This window comes from Schistocerca gregaria, unplaced genomic scaffold (genome assembly GCF_023897955.1).
Source record: "Schistocerca gregaria isolate iqSchGreg1 unplaced genomic scaffold, iqSchGreg1.2 ptg000378l, whole genome shotgun sequence".
Classification (NCBI taxonomy): domain Eukaryota; kingdom Metazoa; phylum Arthropoda; class Insecta; order Orthoptera; family Acrididae; genus Schistocerca; species Schistocerca gregaria.
Window position 1 is genome coordinate 14,376,731 of NW_026061824.1, and position 23,580 is coordinate 14,400,310.

The following is a 23,580-nucleotide window of genomic DNA, read 5'->3' on the forward strand; positions in this document are numbered from 1 at the left end:
CAACCGTTTCAGAGAGAAGAGCGGCCAATGTGACGATCTGGCTTTAGGTCGATTCGATAACAAATGACGAAAACTGACGGATTTCTCAGGTTTTTACTACATATGAACACTTTACACTTTCTCCCGTGCAACTCGGATGCTAGTCCTCCTTTCATGCTGAATCTTAAGGTCCTAGCTCTTGTCCAAGGCACCAAAGCCAGCTAAAGATCAATATTCAATACCTAAAACTTGAATTGTACCACTTCTTACTGGCTATTACATCAACTTAGAAGCTTGATCTGTGTTCTACTATGGTGCTTTTAGTGTCTCAGCATACCGCAGCACGCGACATAGCTTTGCAGACGATAAGTACAACCGTTTCAGAGAGAAGAGCGGCCAATGTGACGATCTGGCTTTAAGTCGATTCGATAACAAATGACGAAAACGGACGGATTTCTCAGGTTTTTACTACATATGAACACTTTTCACATTCTCGCGTGCAACTCGGCTGCTAGTCCTCCTTTCATGCAGAATCTTAAGGTCCTAGCTCATGTCCAAGGCACCAAAGCCAGCTAAAATGTCAATAATCGATACATAAAATTTGAATTGTACTACTTCTTACTGGATATTACATCAACTTAGAAGCTTCATCTGTGTTCTACTGTGGTGATTTTAGTGTCTCCGCACACCGCAGCACGTGACATAGCTTAGCAGACGATAAGTACAACCGATTCAGAGAGGAGAGCGGCCAATGTGACGATCTGGCTTTAAGTCGATTCGATAACAAATGACGAAAACGGACGGATTTCTCAGGTTTTTACTACATATGAACACATTTCACATTCTCCCGTGCAACTCGGCTGCTAGTCCTCCTTTCATGCAGAATGTTAAGGACCTAGCTCATGTCCAAGGCACCAAAGCCAGCTAAAAAGTCAATAATCGATACCTAAAACTTGAATTGTACTATGTCTTACTGGGTATTACATCAACTTAGAAGCTTCATCTGTGTTCTACTATGGTGCTTTTAGTGTCCTCGCATACCGCAGCACGCGACATAGCTTTGCAGCCGATAAGTACAACCGTTTCAGAGAGAAGAGCGGCCAATGTGACGATCTGGCTTTAAGTCGATTCGATAACAAATGACGAAAACGGACGTATTTCTCAGGTTTTTACTACATTTGAACACTTTTCACATTTCCCGTGCAACTCGGCTGCTAGTCCTCCTTTCATGCAGAATCTTAAGGTCCTAGCTCATGTCCAAGGCACCAAAGCCAGCTAAAAAGTCAATAATCGATACCTAAAACTTGAATTGGATTACTTCTTACTAGCTATTACATCAACTTAGAAGCTTCATCTGTGTTCTACTATGGTTCTTTTAGTGTCTCCGCATACCACAGCACGCGACATAGCTTTGCATTCGATAAGTACAACCGTTTCAGAGAGAAGAGCGGCCAATGTGGCGATCTGGCTTTAAGTCGATAGGATAACAAATGACGAAAACGGACCGATTTCTCAGGTTTTTACTACATATGATTACTTTTCACATTCTCCCGTGCAACTCGGCTGCTAGTCCTCCTTTCATGCTGAATCTTAAGGTCCTAGCTCATGTCCAAAGCACCGAAGCCTGCTAAAGATTAATAATCGATACCTAAAACTTGAATTGTACTACGTCTTACTGGGTATTACATCAACTTAGAAGTTTCATCTGTGTTCTACCACGGTGCTTTTAGTGTATCCGCATACCGCAGCACGCGACATAGCTTTGCAGACGAAAGGTACAAGCGTTTCAGAGAGAAGATCGGAAATTGTGACGATCTGGCTTTAAGTCGATTCGATAACAAATGGCGAAAACGGACGTATTTCTCAGGTTTTTACTACATTTGAAGACTTTTCACATTCTCCCGTGCATCTCGGCTGCTAGTCCTCCTTCATGCAAAATCTTAAGTTCCTAGATCGTGTCCAAGGCACCAAAGAAGGGTAAAATGTCAATAAACGATTGCTAAAACTTGAATTGTACTACTTTTTACTGGCTATTACATCAACTTAGAAGCTTCATCTGTGTTCTACTATGGTTCTTTTAGTGTCTCCGCATACCACAGCACGCGACATAGCTTTGCAATCGATAAGTACAAGTGTTTCAGAGAGAAGAGCGGCCAATGTGACGATCTGGCTTTAAGTCGATTCGATATCAAATGACGAAAACGGACGGATGTCTAGGTTTTTACCACATATGAACACTTTTCAAATTCTCCCGTCCAACTCCGCTGCTAATCCTCCTTTCATGCAGAATCTTAAGGACCTAGCTCATGTCCAAGGCACCAAAGCCAGCTAAAAAGTCAATAATCGATACCTAAAACTTGAATTGTACTACTTCTTACTGGCTATTACATCAACTTAGAAGCTTGATCTGTGTTCTACTATGGTGCTTTTAGTGTCTCAGCATACCGCAGCACGCGTCATAGCTTTGCAGACGATAAGTACCACCGTTTCAGAGAGAAGAGCGTCCAATGTGACGATCTGGCTTTAAGTCGATTCGATTACAAATGACGAAAACGGACGGATTTCTCAGGCTTTTACTACATATGAACACTTTTCACATTCTCCCGTGCAACTCGGCTGCTACTCCTCCTTCATGTAAAATCTAAATTTCCTAGCTCATGTCCAAGGCACCAAAGAAGGGTAAAAAGTCAATAATCGATACCTAAAACTTGAATTGCACTACTTCTTACTGGCTATTGCATCAACTTAGAAGCTTCATCTGTGTTCTACTATGGTGATTTTAGTGTCTCCGCATACCGCAGCACGCGACATAGCTTTGCAGACGATAAGTACAACCGTTTCAGAGAGAAGAGCGGCCAATGTGACGATCTGGCTTTAAGTCGGTTCGATAACAAAAGACGAAAAGGGACCGATTTCTCAGGTTTTTACTACATATGAACACTTTTCACATTCTCCCGTGCAACTCGGCTGCTAGTCCTCCTTTCATGCAGAATGTTAAGGTCCTAGCTCGTGTCCAAGGCACCAAAGCCAGCTAAAAAGTCAATATTGAATACCTAAAACTTGAATTGTACTACTTCTTACTGGCTATTACATCAACTTAGAAGCTTCATCTGTGTTCTACTATGGTGCTCTTAGTGTCTCAGCATACTGCAGCACGTGACATAGCCTTACAGACGATAAGTACAACCGTTTCAGAGAGAAGAGCGGCCAATGTGACGATCTGGCTTTAAGTCGATTCGATAACAAATGACGAAAACGGACGGATTTCTCAGGTTTTTACTACATATGAACACTTTTCACATTCTCCTGGGCAACTCTGCTGCTAGTCCTCCTTTCATGCAGAATCTTAACGTCCTAGCTCATGTCCAAGGCACCAAAGCCAGCTAAAAATTCAATATTGAATACCTAAAACTTGAATTTTACTACTTCTTACTGGCTATTACATCAACTTAGAAGCTTCATCTGTGTTCTACTATGGTGCTTTTAGTGTCTCCGCATACCGCAGCACGCGACATAGCTTTGCAATCGGTAAGTTCAACCGTTTCTGAGAGAAGAGCGGCCAATGTGACGATCTGGCTTTAAGTCGATTCGATAACAAATGACGAAAACGGACGGATTTCTCAGGTTTTTACTACATTTGAACACTTTTCACATTCTCCCGTGCAACTCGGCTGCTAGTCCTACTTTCATGCAGAATCTTAAGGTCCTAGCTCATGTCCAAGGCACCAAAGCCAGCTAAAAAGTCAATAATCGATACCTAAAACTTGAATTGGATTACTTCTTACTGGCTATTACATCAACTTAGATGCTTCATCTGTGTTCTACTATGGTGATTTTAGTGTCTCCGCATACCGCAGCACGTGACATAGCTTTGCAGACGATAAGTGCAACCGTTTAAGAGAGAAGAGCAACCAATGTGACGATCTGGCTTTAAGTCGATTCGATAACAAATGACGAAAACGGACGGATTTCTAAGGTTTTTACTACATATGAACACTTTTCACATTCTCCCATGCAACTCGGCTGCTAGTCCTCCTTTAATGCAGAATCTTCAGGTCCTAGCTCATGTCCAAGGCACCAAAGCCAGCTAAAAGGTGAATATTCAATACCTAAAACTTAAATTGGATTACTTCTTACCTTCTATTACATCAACTTAGATGCTTCATCTGTGTTCTACTATGGTGCTTTTAGTGTGTCCGCATACCGCAGCACTCGACATAGCTTTGCAGACGATAAGTACAACCGTTTCAGAGAGAAGAGCGGCCAATGTGACGATCTGGATTTAAGTCGATTCGATAACAAATGACGAAAACGGACGGATTTCTCAGGTATTTTTTTACATATGAACACTTTTCACATTCTCCTGGGCAACTCGGCTGCTAGTCCTTCTTTCATGCAGAATCTTAACGTCCTAGCTCATGTCCAAGGCACCAAAGCCAGCAAAAAATTCAATATTGAATACCTAAAACTTGAATTGTACTACTTCTTACTGGCTATTACATCAACTTAGAAGCTTCATCTGTGTTCTACTATGGTGCTTTTAGTGTCTCCGCATACCTCAGCACGCGACATAGCTTTGCAGACGATAAGTACAACCGTTTCAGAGAGAAGAGCGGCCAATGTGACGATCTGGCTTTAAGTCGATTCGATAACAAATGACGAAAACGGACGGATTTCTCAGGTTTTTACTACATTTGAAGACTTTTCACATTCTCCCGTGCAACTCGGCTGCTAGTCCTCCTTTCATGCAGAATATTAAGGTCCTAGCTCATGTCCAAGGCACCAAAGCCAGCTAAAAATTCAATATTGAATACCTAAAACTTGAATTTTACTACTTCTTACTGGCTATTACATCAACTTAGAAGCTTCATCTGTGTTCTACTATGGTGCTTTTAGTGTCTCCGCATACCGCAGCACGCGACATAGCTTGCAGACGATAAGTACAGCCGTTTCAGAGAGAAGAGCGGCCAATGTGACGATCTGGCTTTAAGTCGATTCGATAACAAATGACGAAAACGGACGGATTTCTCAGGTTTTTACTACATATGAACACTTTTCACATTCTCCCGTGCAACACGGCTGCTAGTCCTCCTTTCATGCAGAATCTTTAGGTCCTAGCTCATGTCCAAGGCACCAATGCCAGCTAAAAAGTCAATAATCGATACCTAAAACTTGAATTGTACTATATCTTACTGGCTATTACATCAACTTAGAAGCTTCATCTGTGTTCTACTATGGTGCTTTTACTGTCTCCGCATACCGCAGCACGCGACATAGCTTTCAGACGATAAGTACAGCCGTTTCAGAGAGAAGAGCGGCCAATGTGACGATCTGGCTTTAAGTCGATTCGATAACAAATGACGAAAACGGACGGATGTCACAGGTTTTTACTACATATGAACACTTTTCACATTCTCCCGTGCAACTCCGATGCTAATCCTCCTTTCATGCAGAATCTTAAGGTCCTAGCTCATGTCCAAGGCACCAAAGCCAGCTAAAAAGTCAATAATCGATTCCTAAAACTTGAATTGTACTACTTCTTACTTTCTATTACATCAACTTAGAAGCTTAATCTGTGTTCTACTATGGTGCTTTTAGTGTTTCCGCATACCGCTGCACGCGACATAGCTTTGCTGACTTTATGTACAAATTTTTCAGAGAGAAGAGCGGCCAATGTGACGATCTGGCTTGAAATCGATTCGATAACAAATGACGAAAACGGACGGATTTCTCAGGTTTTTACTACATATGAACACTTTTCACATTCTCCCGTTCACCTCGGCTGTTAGTCCTACTTTCATGCAAAATCTTAAGGTCGTAGCTCATGTCGAAGGCACCAAAGCCAGCTAAAATGTCAATAATCGATACCTAAAACTTGAATTGTACTACTTCTTACTGGCTATTACATCAACTTAGCAGCTTCATCTGTGTTCTACTATGGTGCTTTTAGTGTCTCCGCATACCGCAGCACGCGACATAGTTTGCAGACGATAAGTACAAGCGTTTCAGAGATAAGAGCGGCCAATGTGACGATCTGGCTTTAAGTCGATTCGATAACAAATGACGAAAACGGACGGATGTCTCAGGTTTTTACTACATATGAACACTTTTCACATTCTCCCGTGCAACTCGGCTGCTAGTCCTCCTTTCATGCAGAATCTTAAGGTCCTAGATCATGTCCAAGGCACCAATGCCAGCTAAAAAGTCAATAATCGATACATAAAACTTTAATTGTACTATATCTTACTGGCTATTACATCAACTTAGAAGCTTCATCTGTGTTCTACTATGGTGATTTTAGTGTCTCCGCATACCGCAGCACGCGACATAGCTTTGCAGACGATAAGTACAACCGTTTCAGAGAGAAGAGCGGCCAATGTGACGATCTGGCTTTAAGTCGATTCGATAACAAATGACGAAAACGGACGGATTTCTCAGGTTTTTACTACATTTGAACACTTTTCACATTCTCCCGTGCAACTCGGCTGCTAGTCCTCCTTTCATGCAGAATATTAAGGTCCTAGCTCATGTCCAAGGCACCAAAGCCAGCTAAAAATTCAATATTCAATACCTAAAACTTGAATTGTACTACTTCTTACTGGCTATTACATCAACTTAGAAGCGTGATCTGTGTTCTACTATGGTGCTTTTAGGGTCTCAGCATACCGCAGCACGCGTCATAGCTTTGCAGACGATAAGTACCACCGTTTCAGAGAGAAGAGCGGCCAATGTGACGATCTGGCTTTAAGTCGATTCGATAACAAATGACGAAAACGGACGGGTGTCTCAGGTTTTTACTACATATGAACACTTTTCACATTCTCCCGTGCAACTCCGCTGTTAATCCTCCGTTCATGCAGAAACTTAAGGGCCTAGCTCATGTCCAAGGCACCAAAGTCAGCTAAAAAGTCAGTAATCGATACCTAAAACTTGAATTGTACTACTTCTTACTGGCTATTACATCAACTTAGAAGCTTCATCTGTGTTCTACTATGGTGATTTTAGTGTCTCCGCATACCGCAGCACACGACATAGCTTTGCAGACGATAAGTACAACCGTTTCAGAGAGAAGAGCGGCCAATGTGACGATCTGGCTTTAAGTCGATTCGATAACAAATGACGAAAACGGACGGATTTCTCAGGTTTTTACTACATATGAACACTTTTCACATTCTCCCGTGCAACACGGCTGCTAGTCCTCTTTTCATGCAGAATATTTAGGTCATAGCTCATGTCCAAGGCACCAATGCCAGCTAAAAAGTCAATAATCGATACCTAAAACTTGAATTGCACTATATCTTACTGGCTATTACATCAACTTAGAAGCTTCATCTGTGTTCTACTATGGTGCTTTTACTGTCTCCGCATACCGCAGCACGCGACATAGCTTTGCAGATGATAAGTACAACCGTTTCAGAGAGAAGAGCGGCCAATGTGACGATCTGGCTTTAAGTCGATTCCATAACAAATGACGAAAACGGACGGATGTCACAGGTTTTTACTACATATGAACACTTTTCACATTCTCCCGTGCAACTCCGCTGCTAATCCTCCTTTCATGCAGAATCTTAAGGTCCTAACTCATGTCCAAGGCACCAAAGCCAGCTAAAAAGTCAATAATCGATACCTAAAACTTGAATTGTACTACTTCTTCCTGGCTATTACATCAACATAGAAGCTTCATCTGTGTTCTACTATGGTGCTTTTAGTGTTTCCGCATACCGCAGCACGCGACATAGCTTTGCTGACGATATGTACAAATTTTTCAGAGAGAAGAGCGGCCAATGTGACGATCTGGCTTGAAATCGATTCGATAACAAATGACGAAAACGGACGGATGTCACAGGTTTTTACTACATATGAACACTTTTCACATTCTCAAGTGCATCTCGGCTGCTAGTCCTCCCTTCATGCAGAATCTTAAGGTCCTAGCTCATGTCCAAGGCACAAAATCCAGCTAAAAAGTCAATAATCGATACCTAAAACTTGAATTGTACTACTTCTTACTGGCTATTACATTAACTTAGAAGCTTCATCTGTGTTCTACTATGGTGCTTTTAGTGTTTCCGCATACCGCAGCACGCGACATAGCTTTGCTGACGATATGTACAAATTTTTCAGAGAGAAGAGCGGCCAATGTGACGATCTGGCTTGAAATCGATTCGATAACAAATGACGAAAACGGACGGATTTCTCAGGTTTTTACTACATATGAACACTTTTCACATTCTCCCGTGCAACAGGGCTGCTAGTCCTCCTTTCATGCAGAATCTTAAGGTCCTAGCTCATGTCCAAGGCACCAAAGCCAGCTAAAAATTCAATATTGAATACCTATAACTTGAATTGTACTACTTCTTACTGGAAATTACATGAACTTAGAAGCTTCATCTGTGTTCTACTATGGTGCTCATAATGTCTCAGCATACCGCAGCACGTGACATAGCTTTGCAGACGATAAGTGCAAGCGTTTCAGAGAGAAGAGCGGCCAATGTGACGATCTGGCTTTAAGTCAATTCGATAACAAATGACGAAAACGGACGGATTTCTCAGGTTTTTACTACATTTGAACACTTTTCACATTCTCCCGTGCAAATCGGCTGCTAGTCCTCCTTTCATGCAGAATCTTAAGGTCCTAGCTCATGTCCAAGGCACCAAAGCCAGCTAAAAAGTCAATAATCGATACCTAAAACTTGAATTGTACTACTTCTTACTGGCTATTACATCAACATAGAAGCTTCATCTGTGTTCTACTATGGTGATTTTAGTGTCTCCGCATACCGCAGCACGCGACATAGCTTTGCAATCGATAAGTACAACCGTTTCAGAGAGAAGAGCGGCCAATGTGACGATCTGGCTTTAAGTCGATTCGATAACAAATGACGAAAACGGACGGATTTCTCGGGTTTTTACTACATGTTAAGACTTTTCACATTCTCCCGTGCAAATCGGCTGCTAGTCCTCCTTTCATGCAGAATGTTAAGGTCCTAGCTCATGTCCAAGGCACCAAAGCCAGCTAAAAAGTCAATAATCGATACCTAAAACTTGAATTGTACTACTTCTTACTGGCTATTACATCAACTTAGAAGCTTCATCTGTGTTCTACTATGGTGATTTTAGTGTCTCCGCATACCGCAGTACGCGACATAGCTATGCAGACGATAAGTACAACCGTTTCAGAGAGAAGAGCGGCCAATGTGACGATCTGGCTTTAAGTCGATTCGATAACAAATGACGAAAACGGACGGATTTCTCAGGTTTTTACTACATATGAACACTTTTCACATTCTCCCGTGCAACATTGCTGCTAGTCCTCCTTTCATGCAGAATCTTAAGGTCCTAGCTCATGTCCAAGGCACCAAAGCCAGCTAAAAAGTCAATAATCGATACCTAAAACTTGAATTGTACTACTTCTTCCTTTGTATTACATCAACTTAGAAGCTTCATCTGTGTTCTACTATGATGCTTTTTTTGTCTCCACATACCGCAGCACGCGACATAGCTTTGCAGACGATAACTACGAGCGTTTCAGAGAGAAGAGCGGCCAATGTGACGATCTGACTTTAAGTCGATTCGATAACAAATGACGAAAACGGACGTATTTCTCAGGTTTTTACTACTTTTGAACACTTTTCACAATTTCCCGTGCAACTCGGCTGCTAGTCCTCCTTTCATGCAGAATCTTAAGGTCCTAGCTCATGTCCAAGGCACCAAAGCCAGCTAAAAATTCAATATTGAATACCTAAAACTTGAATTGTACTACTTCTTACTGGAAATTACATCAACTTAGAAGCTTCATCTGTGTTCTACTATGGTGCTCATAGTGTCTCAGCATACCGCAGCTCGCGACATAGCTTTGCAGACGATAAGTACAACCGTTTCAGAGAGAAGAGCGGCCAATGTGACGACCTACCTTTAAGTTGATTCGATAACAAATGACGAAAACGGACGGATTTCTCAGGTTTTTACTACATATGAACACTTTTCATATTCTCCCGTGCAACTCCGCTGCTAATCCTCCTTTCAAGCGGAATCTTAAGGGCCTAGCTCATGTCCATGGCACCAAAGATAGCTAAAAAGTCAATAATCGATACCTAAAACTTGAATTGTACTACTTCTTACTGGCTATTACATCAACTTAGAAGCTTCATCTGTGTTCTACTATGGTGCTCATAGTGTCTCCGCATACCGCAGCACGCGACGTACCTTTGCAGACGATAAGTACAACCGTTTCAGAGAGAAGAGCGGCCAATGTGACGATCTGGCTTTAAGTCGATTCGATAACAAATGACGAAAACGGACGGATTTCTCGTGTTTTTACTACATGTGAAGACTTTTCACATTCTCCCGTGCAAATCGGCTGCTAGTCCTCCTTTCATGCAGAAACGTAAGATCCTAGCTCATGTCCAAGGCACCAAAGTCAGCTAAAAAGTCAGTAATTGATACCTAAAACTTGAATTGTACTACATCTTCCTTTCTATTACATCAACTTAGAAGCTTCATCTGTGTTCTACTATGGTGCTTTTAGTGTCTCCACATACCGCAGCACGCGACATAGCTTTGCAGACGATAAGTACAAGCGTTTCAGAGAGAAGAGCGGCCAATGTGACGATCTGGCTTTAAGTCGATTCGATAACAAATGACGAAAACGGACGGATTTCTCAGGTTTTTACTACATTTGAACACTTTTCACATTCTCCCGTGCAACTCGGATGCTAGTCCTCCTTTCATGCAGAATATTAAGGTCCTAGCTCATGTCCAAAGCACCAAAGCCAGCTAAAAATTCAATATTGAATACCTAAAACTTGAATTGTACTACTTCTTACTGGAAATTACATCAACTTAGAAGCTTCATCTGTGTTCTACTATGGTGCTCATAGTGTCTCAGCATACCGCAGCACGCGACATAGCTTTGCAGACGATAAGTACAACCGTTTCAGAGAGAAGAGCGGCCAATGTGACGATCTGGCTTTAAGTCGATTCGATAACAAATGACGCAAACGGACCGATTTCTCAGGTTTTTACTACATATGAACACTTTTCACATTCTCCCGTGCAACAGGGCTGCTAGTCCTCCTTTCATGCAGAATCTTAAGGTCCTAGGTCATGTCCAAGGCACCAAAGCCAGCTAAAAATTCAATATTGAATACATAAAATTTGAATTGTACTACTTCTTACTGGCTATTACATCAACTTAGAAGCTTCATCAGTGTTCTACTATGGTGCTCATAGTGTCTCCGCATACCGCAGCACGCGACGTACCTTTGCAGACGATAAGTACAACCGTTTCAGAGAGAAGAGCGGCCAATGTGACGATCTGGCTTTAAGTCGATTCGATAACAAATGACGAAAACGGACGGATTTCTCGTGTTTTTACTACATGTGAAGACTTTTCACATTCTCCCGTGCAAATCGGCTGCTAGTCCTCCTTTCATGCAGAAACGTAAGATCCTAGCTCATGTCCAAGGCACCAAAGTCAGCTAAAAAGTCAGTAATTGATTCCTAAAACTTGAATTGTACTACTTCTTCCTTTCTATTACATCAACTTAGAAGCTTCATCTGTGTTCTACTATGGTGCTTTTAGTGTCTCCGCATACCGCAGCACGCGACATAGCTTTGCAATCGATAGGTACAACCGTTTCAGAGAGAAGAGCGGCCAATGTGACGATCTGGCTTTAAGTCGATTCGATAACAAATGACGAAAACGGACGGATTTCTCGGGTTTTTACTACATGTTAAGACTTTTCACATTCTCCCGTGCAAATCGGCTGCTAGTCCTCCTTTCATGCAGAATCTTAAGGTCCTAGCTCATGTCCAAGGCTCCAAAGCCAGCTAAAAAGTCAATAATCGATACCTAAAACTTGAATTGTACTACTTCTTACTGGCTATTACATCAACTTAGAAGCTTCATCTGTGTTCTACTATGGTGCTCATAGTGTCTCAGCATACCGCAGCACGCGACATAGCTTTGCAGACGATAAGTACAACCGTTTCAGAGAGAAGAGCGGCCAATGTGACGATCTGGCTTTAAGTCGATTCGATAACAAATGACGAAAACGGACGGATTTCTCAGGTTTTTACTACATATGAACACTTTTCACATTCTCCCGTGCAACAGGCCTGCTAGTCCTCCTTTCATGCAGAATCTTAAGGTCCTAGCTCATGTCCAAGGCACCAAAGCCAGCTAAAAATCCAATAATCAATACCTAAAACTTGAATTGTACTACTTCTTACTGGCTATTACATCAACTTAGAAGCTTCATCTGTGTTCTACTATGGTGATTTTAGTGTCTCCGCATACCGCAGTACGCGACATAGCTTTGCAGACGATAAGTACAACCGTTTCAGAGAGAAGAGCGGCCAATGTGACGATCAGGCTGGAAGTCGATTCGATAACAAATGACGAAAACGGACGGATTTCTCAGGTTTTTACTACATTTGAACACTTTTCACATTCTCCCGTGCAACTCGGATGCCAGTCCTCCTTTCATGCAGAATATTAAGGTCCTAGATCATGTCCAAGGCACCAAAGCCAGCTAAAAATTCAATATTCATTACCTAAAACTTGAATTTTACTACTTCTTACTGGCTATTACATCAACTTAGAAGCTTCATCTGTGTTCTACTATGGTGCTTTTAGTGTCTCCGCATACCGCAGCACGCGACATAGTTTTGCAGTCGATAAGTACAACCGTTTCAGAGAGAGGAGCGGACAATGTGACGATCTGGCTTTAAGTCGATTCGATAACAAATGACGAATACGGACGGATTTCTCGGGTTTTTACTACATGTGAAGACTTTTCACATTCTCCCGTGCAAATCGGCTGCTAGTCCTCCTTTCATGCAGAATGTTAAGGTCCTAGCTCATGTCCAAGGCACCAAAGCCAGCTAAAAAGTCAATAATCGATACCTAAAACTTGAATTGTACTACTTCTTCCTTTGTATTACATCAACTTAGAAGCTTCATCTGTGTTCTACTATGGTGCTTTTAGTGTCTCCGCCTACCGCAGCACGCGACATAGCTTTGCAGACGATAACTACGAGCGTTTCAGAGAGAAGAGCGGCCAATGTGACGATCTGACTTTAAGTCGATTCGATAACAAATGACGAAAACGGACGGATTTCTTAGGTTTTTACTACATTTGAACACTTTTCACATTCTCCCGTGCAACTCGGCTGCTAGTCCTCCTTTCATGCAGATTCTTAAGGTCCTAGCTCATGTCCAAAGCACCAAAGCCAGCTAAAAATTCAATATTGAATACCTAAAACTTGAATTGTACTACTTCTTACTGGAAATTACATCAACTTAGAAGCTTCATCAATGTTCTACTATGGTGCTCATAGTGTCTCAGCATACCGCAGCACGCGACATAGCTTTGCAGTCGATAAGTACAACCGTTTGAGAGAGAAGAGCGGCCAATGTGACGATCTGGCTTTAAGTCGATTCGATAACAAATGACGAAAACGGACCGATTTCTCAGGTTTTTACTACATATGAACACTTTTCACATTCTCCCGTGCAACAGGGCTGCTAGTCCTCCTTTCATGCAGAATCTTAAGGTCCTAGGTCATGTCCAAGGCACCAAAGCCAGCTAAAAATTCAATATTGAATACCTAAAACTTGAATTGTACTACTTCTTACTGGAAATTACATCAACTTAGAAGCTTCATCTGTGTTCTACTATGGTGCTCATAGTGTCTCAGCATACCGCAGCACGCGACATAGCTTTGCAGACGATAAGTACAACCGTTTCAGAGAGAAGAGCGGCCAATGTGACGATCTAGCTTTAAGTTGATTCGATAACAAATGACGAAAACGGACGGATTTCTCAGGTTTTTACTACATATGAACACTTTTCATATTCTCCCGTGCAACTCCGCTGCTAATCCTCCTTTCAAGCACAATCTTAAGGGCCTAGCTCATGTCCAAGGCACCAAAGATAGCTTAAAAGTCAATAATCGATACCTAAAACTTGAATTGTACTACTTCTTACTGGCTATTACATCAACTTAGAAGCTTCATCTGTGTTCTACTATGGTGATTTTAGTGTTTCCGCATACCGCAGCACGCGACATAGCTTTGCAGACGATAAGTACAACCGTTTCAGAGAGAAAAGCGACCAATGTGACGATCAGGCTTTAAGTCGATTCGATAACAATTGACGAAAACGGACGGATTTCTCAGGTTTTTACTACATTTGAACACTTTTCACATTCTCCCGTGCAACTCGGATGCTAGTCCTCCTTTCATGCAGAATATTAAGGTCCTAGCTCATGTCCAAAGCACCAAAGCCAGCTAAAAATTCAATATTGTATACCTAAAACTTGAATTGTACTACTTCTTACTGGAAATTACATCAACTTAGAAGCTTCATCTGTGTTCTACTATGGTGCTCATAGTGTCTCAGCATACCGCAGCACGCGACATAGCTTTGCAGACGATAAGGACAACCGTTTCAGAGAGAAGAGCGGCCAATGTGACGATCTGGCTTTAAGTTGATTCGATAACAAATGACGAAAACGGACGGATTTCTCGGGTTTTTACTACATGTTAAGACTTTTCACATTCTCCCGTGGAAATCGGCTGCTAGTCCTCCTTTCATACAGAATGTTAAGGTCCTAGCTCATGTCCATGGCACCAAAGCCAGCTAAAAAGTCAATAATCGATACCTAAAACTTGAATTGTACTACTTCTTACTGGCTATTACATCAACTTAGAAGCTTCATCTGTGTTCTACTATGGTGATTTTAGTGTCTCAGCTTACCGCAGCACGCGACATAGCTTTGCAGACGATAAGTACAACCGTTTCAGAGAGAAGAGCGGCCAATGTGTCGATCTGGCTTTAAGTCGATTCGATAACAAATGACGAAAACGGACGGATTTCTCAGGTTTTTACTACATATGAACACTTTTCACATTCTCCCGTGCAACAGGGCTGCTAGTCCTCCTTTCATGCAGAATCTTAAGGTCCTAGCTCATGTCCAAGGCACCAAAGATAGCTAAAAATTCAATATTGAATAATTAAAACTTGAATTGTACTACTTCTTACTGGAAATTACATCAACTTAGAAGCTTCATCTGTGTTCTACTATGGTTCTCATAGTGTCTCAGCATACCGCAGCACGCGACATAGCTTTGCAGACGATAAGTACAACCGTTTCAGAGAGAAGAGCGGCCAATGTGACGATCTGGCTTTAAGTTGATTCGATAACAAATGACGAAAACGGACGGATTTCTCGGGTTTTTACTACATGTTAAGACTTTTCACATTCTCCCGTGGAAATCGGCTGCTAGTCCTCCTTTCATGCAGAATGTTAAGGTCCTAGCTCATGTCCATGGCACCAAAGCCAGCTAAAAAGTCAATTATCGATACCTAAAACTTGAATTGTACTACTTCTTACTTGCTATTACATCAACTTAGAAGCTTCATCTGTGTTCTACTATGGTAATTTTAGTGTCTCAGCTTACCGCAGCACGCGACATAGCTTTGCAGACGATAAGTACAACCGTTTCAGAGAGAAGAGCGGCCAATGTGACGATCTGGCTTGAAGTCGATTCGATAACAAATGACGAAAACGGACGGATTTCTCAGGTTTTTACTACATATGAACACTTTTCACATTCTCCCGTGCAACAGGGCTGCTAGTCCTCCTTTCATGCAGAATCTTAAGGTCCTAGCTCATGTCCAAGGCACCAAAGATAGCTAAAAATTCAATATTGAATACCTAAAACTTGAATTGTACTACTTCTTACTGGAAATTACATCAACTTAGAAGCTTCATCTGTGTTCTACTATGGTGCTCATAGTGTCTCAGCATACCGCTGCACGCGACATAGCTTTGCAGACGATAAGTACAACCGTTTCAGTGAGAAGAGCGGCCAATGTGACGATCTAGCTTTAAATTGATTCGATAACAAATGACGAAAACGGACGGATTTGTCAGGTTTTTACTACATATGAACACTTTTCACATTCTCCCGTGCAACTCGGCTGCTAGTCCTCCTTTCATGCAAAATCTTAATTTCCTAGCTGATGTCCAAGGCACCAAAGAAGGGTAAAAAGTCAATAACCGATACCTAAAACTTGAATTGTACTACTTCTTACTGGCTATTACATCAATTTTGAAGTTTCATCTGTGTTCTACTATGGTTCTTTTAGTGTCTCCGCATACCGCAGCACGCGACATAGCTTTGCAATCGATAAGTACAACCGTTTCAGAGAGAAGAGCGGCCAATGTGACGATCTGGCTTTAAGTCGATTCGATAACAAATGACGAAAACGGACGGATTTCTCAGGTTTTTACTACATATGAACACTTTTCACATTCTCCCGTGCAAATCGGCTGCTATTCCTATTTTCATGCAGAATGTTAAGGTCCTAGCTCATGTCCAAGGCACCAAAGCCAGCTAAAAGGTCAATAATCGATACCTAAAACTTGAATTGTACTACTTCTTCCTGGCTATTACATCAACATAGAAGCTTCATCTGTGTTCTACTATGGTGCTTTTAGTGTATCAGCATACCGTAGCACGCGACGTAGCTTTGCAGACGATAAGTACAAGTGTTTCGGAGAGAAGAGCGGCCAATGTGACGATCTGGCTTTAAGTCGATTCGATAACAAATGACGAAAACGGACGGATGTCTCAGGTTTTTACTACATATGAACACTTTTCACATTCTCCCGTGCAACTCGGCTGCTAGTCCTCCTTCATGCAAAATCTTAATTTCCTAGCTCATGTCCAAGGCACCAAAGAAGGGTAAAAAGTCAATAACCGATACCTAAAACTTGAATTGTACTACTTCTTATTGGCTATTACATTAACTTAGAAGCTTCATCTGTGTTCTACTATGGTGCTTTTAGTGTGTCCGCATACCGCAGCACGCGACATAGCTTTGCAGACGATAAGTACAACTTTTTCAGAGAGAAGAGCGGCCAATGTGACGATCTGGCTTGAAGTCGATTCGATAACTAATGACGAAAACGGACGGATTTCTCAGGTTTTTACTACGTATGAACACTTTTCACATTCTCCCGTGCAACACCGCTGCTAATCCTCCGTTCATGCAGAATCTTAAGGTCCTAGCTCATGTGCAAGGCACCAAAGATAGCTAAAAAGTCAATAATCGATACCTAAAACTTGAATTGTACTACTTCTTCCTTTGTATTACATCAACTTAGAAGCTTCATCTGTGTTCTACTATGGTGCTTTTAGTGTCTCCGCATACCGCAGCACGCGACATAGCTTTGCAGACGATAACTACGAGCGTTTCAGAGAGAAGAGCGGCCAATGTGACGATCTGACTTTAAGTCGATTCTATGAAAAATGACGAAAACGGACGGATTTCTCAGGTTTTTACTACATTTGAACACTTTTCACATTTTCCCGTGCAACTCGGCTGCTAGTCCTCCTTTCATGCAGAATCTTAAGGTCCTAGCTCATGTTCATGGCACCAAAGCCAGCTAAAACGTCAATAATCGATACCTAAAACTTGTATTGTACTACTTCTTACTGGCTATTACATCAACTTAGAAGTTTCATCTGTGTTCTACTATGGTGCTTTTAGTGTCTCCGCATACCGCAGCACGCGACATAGCTTTGCAATCGATAAGTACAACCGTTTCAGAGAGAAGAGCGGCCAATGTGACGATCTGGCTTTAAGTCGATTCGATAACAAATGATGAAAACGGACGGATTACTCAGGTTTTTACTACATATGAACACTTTTCACATTCTCCCGTGCAACTCGGCTGCTAGTCCTCCTTCATGCAAAATCTTAATTTCCTAGCTCATGTCCAAGGCACCAAAGAAGGGTAAAAAGTCAATAACCGATACCTAAAACTTGAATTGTACTACTTCTTACTGGCTATTACATCAACTTAGAAGCTTCATCTGTGTTCTACTATGGTGCTTTTAGTGTGTCCGCATACCGCAGCACGCGACATAGCTTTGCAGACGATAAATACAACTTTTTCAGAGAGAAGAGCGGCCAATGTGACGATCTGGCTTGAAGTCGATTCGATAACTAATGACGAAAACGGACGGATTTCTCAGGTTTTTACTACATATGAAGACTTTTCACATTCTCCCGTGCAAATCGGCTGCCAGTCCTCCTTTCATGCAGAATCTTAAGGTCCTAGCTCATGTCCAAGGCACCAAAGCCAGCTAAAAAGTCAATAATCGATACATAAAACTTGAATTGTACTATATCTTACTGGCAATTACATCAACTTAGAAGCATCATCTGTGTTCTACTAGGGTGCTTTTACTGTCTCCGCATACCGCAGAACGCCACATAGCTTTGCAGACGATAAGTACAACCGTTTCAGAGAGAAGAGCGGTCAATGTGACGATCTGGCTTTAAGTCGATTCGATAACAAATGACGAAAACGGACGGATGTCTCAGGTTTTTACTACATATGAACACTATTCACATTCTCCCGTGCAACTCGGCTGCTAGTCCTCCTTCATGCAAAATCTTAATTTCCTAGCTGATGTCCAAGGCACCAAAGAAGGGTAAAAAGTCAATAACCGATACCTAAAACTTGAATTGTACTACTTCTTACTGGAAATTACACCAACTTAGAAGCTTCATCTGTGTTCTACTAGGGTGCTTTTACTGTCTCCGCATACCGCAGAACGCCACATAGCTTTGCAGACGATAAGTACAACCGTTTCAGAGAGAAGAGCGGTCAATGTGACGATCTGGCTTTAAGTCGATTCGATAACAAATGACGAAAACGGACGGATTTCTCAGGTTTTTACTACATATGAACACTTTTCACATTCTCCCGTGCAACAGGGCTGCTAGTTCTCCTTTCATGCAGAATCATAAGGTCCTAGGTCATGTCCAAGGCACCAAAGCCAGCTAAAAATGCAATATTGAATACCTAAAACTTGAATTGTACTACTTCTTACTGGAAATTACATCAACTTAGAAGCTTCATCTGTGTACTACTATGGTGCTCATAGTGTCTCAGCATACCGCAGCACGCGACATAGCTTTGCAGACGATAAGTACAACCGTTTCAGAGAGAAGAGCGGCCAATGTGACGATCTGGCTTTAAGTTGATTCGATAACAAATGACGAAAACGGTCGGATTTCTCAGGTTTTTACTACATATGAACACTTTTCACATTCTCCCGTGCAACTCCGCTGCTAATCCTCCGTTCATGCAGAATCTTAAGGTCCTAGCTCATGTGCAAGGCACCAAAGATAGCTAAAAAGTCAATAATCGATACCTAAAACTTGAATTGTACTACTTCTTACTGGCTATTACATCAACTTAGAAGCTTCATCTGTGTTCTACTATGGTGCTTTTAGTGTCTCCGCATACCGCAGCACGCGACATAGCTTTGCAGACGATAAGTACAACCGTTTCAGAGAGAAGAGCGGCCAATGTGACGATCAGGCTTTAAGTCGATTCGATAACAAATGACGAAAACGGACGGATTTCTCAGGTTTTTACTACATTTGACCACTTTTCACATTCTCCCGTGCAACTCGGATGCTAGTCCTCCTTTCATGCAGAATATTAAGGTCCTAGCTCATGTCCAAGGCACCAAAGCCAGCTAAAAATTCAATATTCAATACCTAAAACTTGAATTGTACTACTTCTTACTGGCTATTTCATCAACTTAGAAGCTTCATCTGTGTTCTACTATGGTGCTTTTAGTGTCTCCGCATACCGCAGCACGCGACATAGTTTTGCAGTCGATAAGTACAACCGTTTCAGAGAGAAGAGCGGCCAATGTGACGATCTGGCTTTAAGTCGATTCGATAACAAATGACGAAAACGGACGGATTTCTCGGGTTTTTACTACATGTGAAGACTTTTCACATTCTCCCGTGCAAATCGGCTGCTAGTCCTCCTTTCATGCAGAATGTTAAGGTCCTAGCTCATGTCCAAGGCACCAAAGCCAGCTAAAAAGTCAATAATCGATACCTAAAACTTGAATTGTACTACTTCTTCCTTTGTATTACATCAACTTAGAAGCTTCATCTGTGTTCTACTATGGTGCTTTTAGTGTCTCCGCATACCGCAGCACGCGACATAGCTTTGCAATCGATAAGTACAACTGTTTCAGAGAGAAGAGCGGCCAATGTGACGATCTGGCTTTAAGTCGATCCGATAACAAATGACGAAAACGGACGGATGTCTCAGGTTTTTACTACATATGAACACTTTTCACATTCTCCCGTGCAACTCGGCTGCTAGTCCTATTTTCATGCAGAATGTTAAGGTTCTAGCTCATGTCCAAGGCACCAAAGGCAGCTAAAAGGTTAATAATCGATACCTAAAACTTGAATTGTACTACTTCTTCCTGGCTATTACATCAACATAGAAGCTTCATCTGTGTTCTACTATGGTGCTTTTAGTGTATCAGCATACCGTAGCACGCGACATAGCTTTGCAGACGATAAGTACAAGTGTTTCGGAGAGAAGAGCGGCCAATATGACGATCTGGCTTTAAGACGATTCGATAACAAATGACGAAAACGGACGGATTTCTCAGGTTTTTACTAAATATGAACACTTTTCACATTCTCCCGTGCAACTCGGCTGTTAGTCCTCTATTCATGCAGAATCTTAAGGTCCTAGCTCATGTCCAAGGCACCAAAGCCAGCTAAAAAGTCAATAAACGATACCTAAAACTTGAATTGTACTACTTCTTACTGGCTATTACATCAACTTAGAAGCTTCATCTGTGTTTTACTATGGTGCTTTTAGTGTCTCCGCATACCGCAGCACGCGACATAGCTTTGCAGACGATAAGTACAACTGTTTCAGAGAGAAGAGCGGCCAATGTGACGATCTGGCTTTAAGTCGATTCGATAACAAATGACGAAAAAGGACGGATGTCTCAGGCTTTTACTACATATGAACACTATTCACATTCTCCCGTGCAACTCGGCTGCTAGTCCTCCTTCATGCAAAATCTTAATTTCCTAGCTCATGTCCAAGGCACCAAAGAAGGGTAAAAAGTCAATAACCGATACCTAAAACTTGAATTGTACTACTTCTTACTGGCTATTACATCAACTTAGAAGCTTCATCTGTGTTCTACTATGGTGCTTTTAGTGTGTCCGCATACCGCAGCACGCGACATAGCTTTGCAGACGATAAGCACAACTTTTTCAGAGAGAAGAGCGGCCAATGTGACGATCTGGCTTGAAGTCGATTCGATAACTAATGACGAAAACGGACGGATTTCTCAGGTTTTTACTACATATGAAGACTTTTCACATTCTCCCGTGCAAATCGGCTGCCAGTCCTCCTTTCATGCAGAATCTTAAGGTCCTAGCTCATGTCCAAGGCACCAAAGCCAGCTAAAAAGTCAATAATCGATACCTAAAACTTGAATTGTACTATATCTTACTGGCAATTACATCAACTTAGAAGCATCATCTGTGTTCTACTAGGGTTCTTTTACTGTCTCCGCATACCGCAGAACGCCACATAGCTTTGCAGACGATAAGTACAACCGTTTCAGAGAGAAGAGCGGTCAATGTGACGATCTGGCTTTAAGTCGATTCGATAACAAATGACGAAAACGGACGGATGTCTCAGGTTTTTACTACATATGAACACTATTCACATTCTCCCGTGCAACTCGGCTGCTAGTCCTCCTTCATGCAAAATCTTAATTTCCTAGCTGATGTCCAAGGCTTCAAAGAAGGGTAAAAAGTCAATAACCGATACCTAAAACTTGAATTGTACTACTTCTTACTGGAAATTACACCAACTTAGAAGCTTCATCTGTGTTCTACTAGGGTGCTTTTACTGTCTCCGCATACCGCAGAACGCCACATAGCTTTGCAGACGATAAGTACAACCGTTTCAGAGAGAAGAGCGGTCAATGTGACGATCTGGCTTTAAGTCGATTCGATAACAAATGACGAAAACGGACGGATTTCTCAGGTTTTTACTACATATGAACACTTTTCACATTCTCCCGTGCAACAGGGCTGCTAGTTCTCCTTTCATGCAGAATCATAAGGTCCTAGGTCATGTCCAAGGCACCAAAGCCAGCTAAAAATGCAATATTGAATACCTAAAACTTGAATTGTACTACTTCTTACTGGAAATTACATCAACTTAGAAGCTTCATCTGTGTACTACTATGGTGCTCATAGTGTCTCAGCATACCGCAGCACGCGACATAGCTTTGCAGACGATAAGTACAACCGTTTCAGAGAGAAGAGCGGCCAATGTGACGATCTGGCTTTAAGTTGATTCGATAACAAATGACGAAAACGGTCGGATTTCTCAGGTTTTTACTACATATGAACACTTTTCACATTCTCCCGTGCAACTCCGCTGCTAATCCTCCGTTCGTGCAGAATCTTAAGGTCCTAGCTCATGTGCAAGGCACCAAAGATAGCTAAAAAGTCAATAATCGATACCTAAAACTTGAATTGTACTACTTCTTACTGGCTATTACATCAACTTAGAAGCTTCATCTGTGTTCTACTATGGTGCTTTTAGTGTCTCCGCATACCGCAGCACGCGACATAGCTTTGCAGACGATAAGTACAACCGTTTCAGAGAGAAGAGCGGCCAATGTGACGATCAGGCTTTAAGTCGATTCGATAACAAATGACGAAAACGGACGGATTTCTCAGGTTTTTACTACATTTGAACACTTTTCACATTCTCCCGTGCAACTCGGATGCTAGTCCTCCTTTCATGCAGAATATTAAGGTCCTAGCTCATGTCCAAGGCACCAAAGCCAGCTAAAAATTCAATATTCAATACCTAAAACTTGAATTGTACTACTTCTTACTGGCTATTACATCAACTTAGAAGCTTCATCTGTGTTCTACTATGGTGCTTTTAGTGTCTCCGCATACCGCAGCACGCGACATAGTTTTGCAGTCGATAAGTACAACCGTTTCAGAGAGAAGAGCGGCCAATGTGACGATCTGGCTTTAAGTCGATTCGATAACAAATGACGAAAACGGACGGATTTCTCGGGTTTTTACTACATGTGAAGACTTTTCACATTCTCCCGTGCAAATCGGCTGCTAGTCCTCCTTTCATGCAGAATGTTAAGGTCCTAGCTCATGTCCAAGGCACCAAAGCCAGCTAAAAAGTCAATAATCGATACCTAAAACTTGAATTGTACTACTTCTTCCTTTGTATTACATCAACTTAGAAGCTTCATCTGTGTTCTACTATGGTGCTTTTAGTGTCTCCGCATACCGCAGCACGCGACATAGCTTTGCAATCGATAAGTACAACTGTTTCAGAGAGAAGAGCGGCCAATGTGACGATCTGGCTTTAAGTCGATCCGATAACAAATGACGAAAACGGACGGATGTCTCAGGTTTTTACTACATATGAACACTTTTCACATTCTCCCGTGCAACTCGGCTGCTAGTCCTATTTTCATGCAGAATGTTAAGGATCTAGCTCATGTCCAAGGCACCAAAGCCAGCTAAAAGGTCAATAATCGATACCTAAAACTTGAATTGTACTACTTCTTCCTGGCTATTACATCAACATAGAAGCTTCATCTGTGTTCTACTATGGTGCTTTTAGTGTATCAGCATACCGTAGCACGCGACATAGCTTTGCAGACGATAAGTACAAGTGTTT